Raw genomic sequence first — 11567 nt, forward strand, 5'->3', positions numbered from 1 at the left:
GCCAGTTTCCGCCCCATCCCACAGGCCAGGCTGAGGGACCCCACTGGTGCACAAATTCGTGCACTGGGTCTCTAGTTATGAATATAATGAAGTCAGGTGCTAAGTGTAAGACAAAGTGTATTAGACAATGCCTACACACAAGTAGTTACAAAATAATTTACAAAACCTTTGATCCAAACATTACAAGTTCATATTCTCCATATGTATAATATCTGGACACTTAAATGGTTGACTGCTAGAAATATTCAGGGAGCAAATCCCATCAGTGTCAGACATGATATTCATGAGCTCTTCTTTAAAAAGAAATTTAATCTTTATTGTTGAAAGTATTACAGATGTCCCCTTTGTTGTTGTTGTTTTCCCATTGACCCCCTCCTCCCCGCACCTGCCTCCATGAACTCTTTATACTCACCCTACAGTTTCCCAGGCTCTGATGGAGTCAGCATTAACCCCTCTTGCTGGTCACTTTGTGATCCCTAAAATACATTAGAAATCCAATTTTGCAATTTCACAGCAACATCATAGTCCCACATTAGTAATTTTCTTCTCATGCCTTCTCTCCACTGTTGCTAGCTTCCCAGAAAAGTGCTATCATGATCATGTCTGGAAAATGACCCACTTCAGAGTATTATTGAACAGTTATCACATCAGTAATTGCCAATGACTCATTCATTTACAGCAGCCTCACCCTGGTCGGTCTGATCCTACACATGCTGGATTTAAACCCTTCCAATTCCATGAAGTTTGTGAGCCCAGGAATTTTTCTGATGAACTGGTTTCAACTTTGAGAGCTGCAGAAAGTGAGTAACAGCTGAGCTTGCTTCAAGTAAAGCGAAGGTCGGGGGAGATTAGACCAGAGGGAATGGAGCCCCAGGGAAAGTCAACTGTAATAGTGGTTTCCCAATCAGTAGAGTCAATATCTTTAAGATTGTTATTGAGTTAAAAGGGTTTCTAATTGCTTTTGTGATCAGTATGTAAGAAACATATTAGCAGCCCTAGAGTTAGTCAACTTCTTCGTGAGTGGAGTCACATCAATCAAATAAGACATCACAGCTTGAAGGTGTTTAGAGACTGGCCCAGCACCTTCATTTTACATAAGAAGGGAATGGAGTTCTAGGGAGGCCAGGATTTGCCCAGTTATAGTCAAATCATAAAGCCATCAACGAGGCTCCTTACAGCTGTAATTGATTCCTCCCAGCTCCCAGCTCTCCCCACCCACGCAGGCCCAAACATGATATGATGTGGCTATTAGAAGCCACTCACCTGCAGGCTGCACCAGCCAAATGACAGATGCACAAACAGGAACTAGTAACCATGGCAACATTTTTATATATAAATTTAGAGGAAGCTTTGTGATTCCTTGCTTAGAGAGGTCCATTAAAAAAAAACTTATCTGTCCACACAGGCTTAAAGAAGTAAACAACATGCTTTTTCCTCCTAGGAAGAGAACTTGAGAGCATGGAAGAGAAGGAGAGCCCCTGAGTGGTGGGAGAAAGTGGCTCCCTTCAAAGGCTGCCCAAGCTGGAACTTGTGCTCAGATGTGACAATCACTGGAAAGCAAACACATAGCTCCACTAAAGGGAATTCTGAAGATGGCCCCTGCTTACCCTAGGTCACACACTGGGAGACACTGTCCCCACTGGTAGACCCTCCTGAGCAAATAGGATCCATCTCAATCATGATGTGCCCCTCCTGGACAGCTTCTTCCCCATAAATGTTAACGGATCTGCCTCTTCACTGTCAAACTTACCGGGTTGAATCATTTCTGCTTTTTTTTTTTTTTTTTTTTACTCTGCTGTTAGCTTCAGAGAAGATGGCTTATTCCATTTTCTCTAGCTAATAAATGTGTTACCTTAATTGGGGCTTACTCTGTGACAGGCATAGTTCTAAGAGCTGTACATTAATTAAGATTTAACTTTCATAACTACTCTATAAGGTAGGCACTACATTATCCCCATTTTATAGATGAGCAAACTGAGACACAGAAGATTATAGTCACATACATATAAATTTATATTAGTAGTATGTTCAGGTGGTCAGGAGGTGTAGTACACCTGTTCATTGTGTAACCCAAAATAATCTAAATATATAAAAGCCTAAGCGACCATTACGATCGAACGACTGGATCCACTGGAATGACCGGTCGACCAATCACTATGACGTGCACTGACCACGAGGAGGGAGACACTCAATGCAGGAGTTGCCCCGTAGTGGTCAGTGCGCTCCCATGGCCGGCCACCCTCCGCAGTCTCTCCCCCTGGCTGGTCCCTCCCCACAGCTGGTGGGCCAACTTCCTGCAGTCCCTCCCTCCAGCCAGCAGGCCCCAATCAGCCTGGTCCTGATCGGGACTGAGTGAGATGGCCCCAATTGGCCCCTGATCGCCAGCTAAGCCTAAGGACCCCACCTGTGCACGAATTTGTGCATCAGGCCTCTAAGTGTTCTAATATTTGTGATTTCTTTCAGATGACTTGGAAAAATATAGTGCCACCATTGGTCTATTAAAAAACTATATAGCCCTAGCTGGTTTGGCTCAGTGGGTAGAGCATCAGCCTGGGGACTGAAGGGTCCCAGTCAAGGCACATGCCAGGGTTGTAGACTCTATCCCCAGTAGGGGGCGTGCAGGAGGTAGCCAATCAATGATATTCATCATTGATGTTTCTATCTCTCCCTCTCCCTTCCTCTCTGAAATCAATAAAAATATATTTAAAATAAACAAATAAAAAACTATATATTAGAAGCTGCCAATGGTTCTCTAATCTTGTAATGGATAGCTGTTAAATTTCACCCTACATGGGTTGACTTAGGGGAAAATTTGAGTTCTCTTATTACTATATAACAAGAAGAGTATGGCTTCACAGTCTTTATACTTACCCTCAGGGAGATTCCTAGCAGTTTTGTAGACTTAGCTAAAATATGCTTGAGACAAAAGAAACACCCATAAATCATTTTCAAAACCTATTTCAATTTATAGAAATCATGTGACGTCAGCAATATAATTTTCTCTTATATACTATGTAACACATTACATCTTTGTAATGTGTTAGTTGTTTTATATTCTGTCTGGTTCCAAAAAGAATTTGAGTCATATTAGCTTCATGTTTAATATGCTATTTATTCTCTTGGTGCTACCTGCTAAATATTTGGGAGTTTAGCAATAAATCAACTAAGAATCTTTTTAGTCATGCTTTAGAAAAAAATCTAGAATTATCTCCACTGAAACTTCAAATCAAAAATAAAATAGTGAGTTCATAGCAGAAGTGAAATAACACTTTATACTATCTTTTATATGAATGAACTGACTCATATGAATCAATAAATCAATTATTTGGGGGTAGTTCTCTAAGCATTTCAAAGACTTAAATATAATAGAGTTGATTTCCTTGGTGTTAACTGTTAAGAACTTTAGCTCATCAGTTCTGAAGCTCAAACTAAGACTGAAAGTCATGCAAGCAATGCTTTTAACACCACCTTCACCACCCCATGTATCACATACACACAAGCAAAAGAGAAGCAGCCCAATCCAGCCTGATAAATGACAGGAAAACCGGTTCTTATGTAAGAGGCAGTGCACACCTCACCCAGTTACATAATTAAGCATATTTGGCAGGAGAATCCTGCCAAGACAGGAATACCCTGCTTGTTTGTAAGTGTTCCAACAAAAGTAGGGATGGGGAAAACACATAAAGAGACACCAATTCAGTGTATTCAAAAACCTTGGAGCAACCTTTCAATGGACCATGTCTGAAAAAATAACCCACCAATTTGCATGGGTGCTGTCTCAGTCAGCTTGGACTGCTATAAACAAAAGACTATAAGCTGAGTGTCTTAAACAAAAGACACTTATTTTCTCACAGTTCTGGAGACTGGAAGTCTGGGATCGACGTGACAGCATGATGAGGGTCTTCTTCCTGGCTTGTGGACGGCCACCGTCTCATGGGGGGGCTCACATGGCCTTTTCTGGGTGCATGCACATGGAGAGAGAGAGAGAGAGAGAGAGAGAGAGAGAGAGAGAGAGATCTTTCTCTTCCTCTTCTTATAAGGACACCAGTCCCATCATGAGGGTCCCATCTCCATAACCTGATCAAAAGCTAATTATCTCCTGAAGACCTCGCCTCCAAATACCATCACAGTGGGGTGAGGGCTCCAACATATAAATTTGGGTGGACACAAACATTGAGTCCTTAACAAGTGCCTATACAGGCAAGGCCTTAACTCTCATGATATTATTCCCTTGTCTTTTTTTTCCTTTGAAAGCAATCTTTTCAAAAAAGTGAGCCTTCACTCATTGCCTCTCCCATCTTGCACTCTACAGTTGGGGGACGTACACCCCCAACCAAAATACTAAAGGTTTTCTTTTCAGATAGCAAATCTAATTTGCCATTTCTCAGCTTTCATCTTACCTGAACCCTTTGCCGTGTATGACACTGTGCCGTCTTTCCCTTCCCAAACTCTCTCATCCACCCATATAACAGGGTTATGAAACAGACCAACTGTGTTCAAATTTGGGCCCTAGATGATTACAAGTTACTTAACCTTTCTGAATCTCAGTTTCCTTCCTTGTCTGCCGGGGTTCTTGTCCCAGCTTCAAGAAGGGTTCAGAAATCTGGAGAAGGCTGTGCGTAGATTAATATAGAGTCCAGAGACGAAGCATAATTTTGAAAGGCATTTGGGGGTCAGAGGAGCCTAGTTTAAAGGAAACTAAGGTCTTAGGTCTCAGGTCTCCTCGTCCCAGGACCCCATGCTTTTTATTAACACAATTTGTCCTGAGGCGAGGCAGAGATATACACTTCAAAGGGTATACACAAGCATTGTCAGAATGGGGGAATTAGCCTACAATTGTTCAGGTGTTTGGCCAGTAGGAGACAATAACATGTAGATTAAGATTCCCTTTAGCTGTCTGGCAGCCAAGAAATCAATTTTAATGTATCCTGTTCAGGTTTGGGGAAATGCCTTCAGCCATTCCCAGATGCAGCCCTGCTGTCATGCTGGAATTGGTCTCTGGCACTTGTCTATAAAAATAAAAATATTATTGCCTTCCCTGAGGAGACTTGTGTGAATTAAATAAAATGAGGCAATGAAGGCATCTATCACTAGGTCATCAGTAAGTTATTAGTTTTCCTTCTCTCTGCAGCCCTGTTCTTGCTCCACAATTTCTACTTGTCTTTAGCACACCTCCACCTGGACTGCTAAATAAACTTGCCCAAACCTAAACTAACAAACTGCTCTACCCCTGCCTCCTCTCCAATAGCTGATTTCAGGCTAATGGCATCAGCCATCTCCCCATCACCTGGGCCAGACTTCTAAAGGTCATGAAATTAAATGGAGATATAAGACCAAAGGACTTAGAATTAAAATATCCACGAGAGATATTTTAATATAAAATATTATATTAAATAATATAACCTCATTTGGGGCTATTGGCCACAGAAACATTCCAGTATCCAGGCAAACCTGTGCAGAGCATTTGTCTGAATGATTAAACCAGTGGTTCTTCGAGTGGGGTCCCCAGACAAGAAGCATCAGCATCACCTAAAAAAACTTGTTAGGAAAGTGGATTCTTGCCCCCTCCCCAGACCTACTGAATCAGAAACTCAGAGTGGAACCTAGTATCTTCAAGGCAACGAGATGCAAGCTAACATTGGAGATCTAGTGGTATAAACAACCTGCCATCTTGGGCCTATGTAACAATTTATAAAACAGAAGTTACCTTGGTATATTTTGTTCCATTATAAAGAGCTCAGACAGGATTTTGGTACTATAAACACTAAATATTTTTTCACCCTGGCCAGGTCATCCCATATACCAAAAGGTGGTGGGCTTGATTCCTGGTCAGGGCACATACCTAGGTTTCAGATTCAGTTCTCCTGTAGGGGCATGTATGGAGGCAACTGATCGATGTTTCTCCTTCACAAAGAGGTTTCTCTCTCTCTCTCTCCCACTCTCTAGAAATCAATGAAAGCATATCCTCAGGTGAGGATTAAAAAAAAAGCTAAAAATATTTTTATTTCATATCCATGAACACAAAACATTTAGAAAAAGACTGAAGAAGTACTTAGCTTAACTCTGTGAGAAAGGCATTCTTAAGAAACAAAAACTAACTTACAGAGCAAATTCCCATTCGAATCTGTTAAACAATAATAACATAAAACTAACTTTAGGAATCAGACGGTTAAATTTGTTTTTACATTAAGTTGAAACACCTCTTCCCCACGATCTATGTGATACATGTCATCAGTGACATTTCAGAGGCTTGCACATGCAGAGGGAAAACTTAACTATTTAAATATAACATATTAATTGCTGTCTACAAAGATATTAGGCTAAAATAACTGGTCCATAAAAATGCCTTTTGAGACTCAGGAAATCTCAGATCTACTTTCCACTAGTAGAACAAGGAAGCATTAACAAGATAGATATAAGCTGAAGAAGTGCAGGTTCCATCAGAAGATAATAGATCATACAATAAGCACCAAAGCAACATCACCACTGAAGGCATCATGGAGATATTGTGTGGGGAGCTACTAATCACAGAATCTCCCCCACTCTGCAAAACCTGTGAGCAGCAGTCACAACGAAGGGCCTCAGAGCAATGCAATCAGACAGATAAACATGGCCACCTATTGTTTATGAAGGTTTGTTCCCCAAGGATTAATATCTCACTAAAAATCAAACATCTAGAGAAGATTTTACCTTTTAAAGGTCATTCAGTTAAGTTATTGCCACATACAGGGTTATAAAACACACAGTGCAAGTAAATTAAGTCCATACTTCTGCAAAGGTGCCATTGTCTGCTACAATTTACTCACTTTCTGCTGCTATTAAATTCAAGTTACTGACCAGATGCCAGATATATTTTAACTGCATTTACTTACTGGTTATTTTGGCTCTGTCAAGCCTTTCTAGTTGTATTCACTGGTCATTTAATTTTGTCTCAAGTATCAAATAGACTCTTGCCCTTGTTTTCCCACCATTCCTCATGAAGGCTGTAATTTCCATGAGTATAATTTCCATTCGTTTTGGGAATACTGAGAGGGAAACGTCACATGCAGAATGACTCAGAATTTCTACTGCTCTTGCTCAGGGTATGTATGCCCTTGGTCCCTACAGAGGCTGGTTTGCTCCCAGCATTCTCCATGTAACCAGAGCTGTTAATTTGCTGGAAAGGCCCTGGAATCCTGTTCCTCAGAGTTCAGACTACAGGTACTTTGGTGTTAAAAGACGAAAAACCTCTTCCCTCACCTCAGCTTGCCTTCCAAGTTTCATGCTCCAGGATTGACCACCTTTAGGATGACTGACAGCAGGACATCTATTTATTTCATGAGAAACCATAACCGCAACAAAGATATCTGATTTGCCATATGTTTCTATAAAATAAAACCAACCAATAATCTCACTTATATGTGGAATCTAATGAACAAAATAAAATGAAAACAAAATAGATCCAGAGACAAAGAAGCATGGGACAGACTGACGAATCTCAGAGGGGAGGGAGGAGGAGGAGTATGGGAAAAGATTAACCAAAGAATTTCTATGCATATGTGCATGACACATGGACACAGACAATAGTGTAGTGGAGGCCTGGGGTGGGGGGCGAGAACCGGATGGAGGGGGTCAACGGGGGACATCTGTAATACTCTCAACAATAAATATTTAAACAATTGGGGAGGAGGATATTGTAATACTTTCAACAATAAAGATAATTTTTTAAATCAACCAATAATTGATCACCAACCAATCACCTTACTTGAACATCAGCACAGACTCTGTGCCACAGAGGATGTGCCATCAATCACCCAATGCAGGTCAGACTATAAATCTTAGTTCAGTTTATTTTCAATTTTATCTCATCAAGGATTCAAAATCTACTAGAGTTCAACACTGCATAGCATTCTGTTATTTGAAAGTTTAAAATAGTCTAAAAGAATGTGTACAAATTTTTAGCAGTTGTGTCATCTGGCTGGTGGATTACAGGCATTTTTTATGTCTTACTTTTATATATCTGTATTTTTTAATCTTTTTACAATGAATAGTCACTTAGGGGTAATACAATTTTTAAAAGGAAATAATATCAAAAATAAAAAATTATTCTCTTGGCTATACATAGGATAGTCTGGAGATGGTTGATGCTGGAAACAGGGCAAGTTAGTTAATAATATAGAAAGAATGGGGACCTGAACTAAGACAGCCACACAAGAGAATGGGGTCATGAAAATGAAGGGAATGATGGCAACCACTTTCACTTCCTGTGGCAAGGTACTCATTTTACCCATGTTATCTGTACCCATCCAACAATCCTGCATGGAGGACATTGCTATGCTCCTTATAGAGAAGGAAACTGGCATTCCTAGAGGATAAGAAATTACCCCAGAGTCACACAACTATTACGCTGAACTTGGCCTTTCTCACTCTGAAGTCCACGTCTGTCTTCACTGCCATGCTGCTTTATTAGAATGCATTGTAAATGGCTACATCTGTCAACTGGCATAGATCAAGATGGAATCTAGAATCTTGGCACAGTTCTTCAAACAATAGAATGGATGAACAGCCATCTGGGTCTTTTGGTATAGCTACTCCACCTATTCTAGCCCCTCTCCCAGGAGCCCTGTCTTCCTAATCCAGCAATTTTCTCCAGTTCTTAGACCAATGCCCTGCTCTTCTTGGTTGATATGCATAGACTCCAGTTGTATATTGTCCCTGCAAATGACTGAGTGAGCCAGCTAAACATTTACACACACACACACACACACACACACACACACACACACACATAAGACATTTATATATGTATATATATAAAACATTTATATATGTATATATATAAAACATTTATATTTGTATATATAAAACATTTATATATGTATGTATATAAAACATTCACAGAAAACACCTCTAATTTCCTAAAAATAATGTCTTTTTGGGAAAGTAGCTTTACTTTCTTACTTAAAAGATAAAGAGTAATTAAAAATTAAATTACAAACAATTAATTTAGAGGTCAATAATAATTACTTAAATAACCAAAGAAATATCAAAAGTACTTGATGTGTCCAGTAAGAATAGAGGCAAATACCTGCAAATGATTGAACAAGGGAGCATCAGTTAGAAATCATACAATTGGGCATAAAAGAAGCCAAGATCTTTAGACTTAGGCATCATAGCTATTTTAAGGAGCATAAAAAAATAATAAAATGTCATGCTGGAAATAAAAAGAATTCAAGGATAGGTGACCATGCCTGGTTTCTTAGACATTCTTGAAATTTCTCCATAATTAGCAAATTGCAATGCAAGAAAAAGCTCTGAAGTTATTTATCTTTTAAGAGAGAGAAAATTTCCACTGGGGCAGTGGGGCTTACCTGGGGTGGAAATGGTTGGGGGGTGGGGAGGGAGTGTCAATCGGGGGGGAAAGGAGACATATGTAAAACTTTAGACAATTAAAAAAAAACTACAGCAAAAAAAGAGAGAGAAAGATTGCAACATAAAGAGATCACGTAGAAAGTAAATGTCAGGCTTTTTTTTGACAATAAAACATTCTGAATGTAAATGTGGTTATGTTTGGCTAAAAGTACAAAAGCCGAATGCAAGATATTTAATTATTCTGTCCCCCTCAAACTGATGTATACCAATTTTCTTGACAACTCTTTAATAAGATTGATATGGTTGACTCCAGATTTCTGATAGAAATTATGCAAATAAGACCATTGATTTTACTAACATCACAGGAAAGTGACTTAAAGATTGATTAGGAATCCTCACATCCTGGTTCATTTAGTTCTTTCCTGTGAGGAAGTCATATAGCTACAAGGCATATATAGTTCTTTAAAGAAATCAAATAATTGGCCCAGGAACCAGGCCCCTAAACAAATGTGAATGTGTCTGTGGGTAATGAAGGTATGTAAGAGAGTGAGACTTTCAGAAACCAGTGATATTGAAACACCAAAGAAACTTGGCTCCAAGCCACAGTATAGCGTTGTTGCTTCTTTTTTCAAGAATTTTTTTTTTATCATCAATGAATCAAGTGTTGACAAGGATGTGGAGAAAAGGGAAACCTCGTGCACTGCTGGTGGGAATGCAGATTGGTGCAGCCACTGTGGAAAGCAGTATGCAGTTACCTCAAAAAATTAAAAATAAAACTGCCTTATGACCCAGCAATTCCACTTCTGAAATATATCCAGAGAAACCCGAAACACTAATTCGAAAGAATATATGCACCCCTATGTTCATTGCAGTGTTATTTATAATAGCCAAGATTTGGAAGCAGCACAAGTATCCATGAGCAGATGAGTAGATAAAAAAGCTGTGGTACATTTTACACAATGGGCTACTACTTGGTCATAAAAAGATGGAAATCTTACCTTTTGCGACAGCATGGATGGACCTGGAGAGCATTATGCTAAGTGAAATAAGCCAATCAGACAAAAACAGGTGCCATATGATTTCACTCATATGTGGAATCTAATGAACAAAACAAACTAACAAATAAAATAGAAACAGAGTCATAGATACAGAGAACAGACTGCTGTCAGAGGGGAAGGGGGGTTGGGCCTGGGTGAAAAAGGCAGAGGGATTAACTAAAAAAACAAACAAATAAAAAACTCATAGACACAGACAACAGTATGGTGATTACCAGAGAAAAGGGGGTGGGAGGGAGGTAGAAGAAGGTAAAGGGAGGATAAATGCTGATGGAAGGAGACCTGACTTTGGGTGATTAACACACAATATAATACACAGTTGATTCATTATAGAATTGTATACCTGAAACCTATATAACTTTATTAACCAATGTCAGCCAAAAAAATTCAATTAAAAAATTTTTTTCATGGTACAGCTTTTAATAATAAGACTCTAAAGAAAGTATTCACTGAAAACAAAAAGCAACTTCAAAACAAGTGAGTTTAGAGGTGGAAGAATAAGTGACAGTATAGAGTATGGTACTTTAAGTCACACAGGCATGTGAGAGCAATAGGACACATATATGCCAGGGATATAGACAGTTCATATTTCACTGCAACCATTTTGTAACAAAATATTGAGAGAGAGAGAGTCTTGGCAAGATTTGACAGATTAGATTAGGTATGCATTGTGTGTGTGTGTGTGTGTGTGTGTGTGTGTGTGTGCGCGCGTGTGTTTTAAACTTTAAAGTGAAAATGAAAATGGCCCAAGAGCCAAGTTCCATTACAAAATCAAGATGCATTCTTAGGGAAGATATCACTATAGGACCTTTGAAAAATGAGGGATTGAAGAGTGGTTCAGTCGGCATCAATTCTGGACAGGATGGGACAAGGAATGCTGCACTTCTAGAATTCTATAACATTTTTCCTGACTCTAAGATTTATCGTCTGTCATGTTCTCATTGGCTGACTCTTCTCATACCACAAGAATTTACTATTCTAAGACAGCTCCCGTCACCCCTTGTGCAGCTAAAAGAACCCAGGCTCCCTCTGCTCCCAAAGGCACTGTGGCATAGTGCATGTATGCTAGTTTGGCTTCAGAAAGGTTTCACAGGAAAGGTTCCAGATTAGTGGGGAAAACCTGCATTTCATTATTATTATTACTAGAGGCCCGGTGCACAA

This window comes from Myotis brandtii, unplaced genomic scaffold (assembly GCF_000412655.1).
Source record: "Myotis brandtii unplaced genomic scaffold, ASM41265v1 scaffold215, whole genome shotgun sequence".
In the NCBI taxonomy this organism is placed as follows: domain Eukaryota; kingdom Metazoa; phylum Chordata; class Mammalia; order Chiroptera; family Vespertilionidae; genus Myotis; species Myotis brandtii.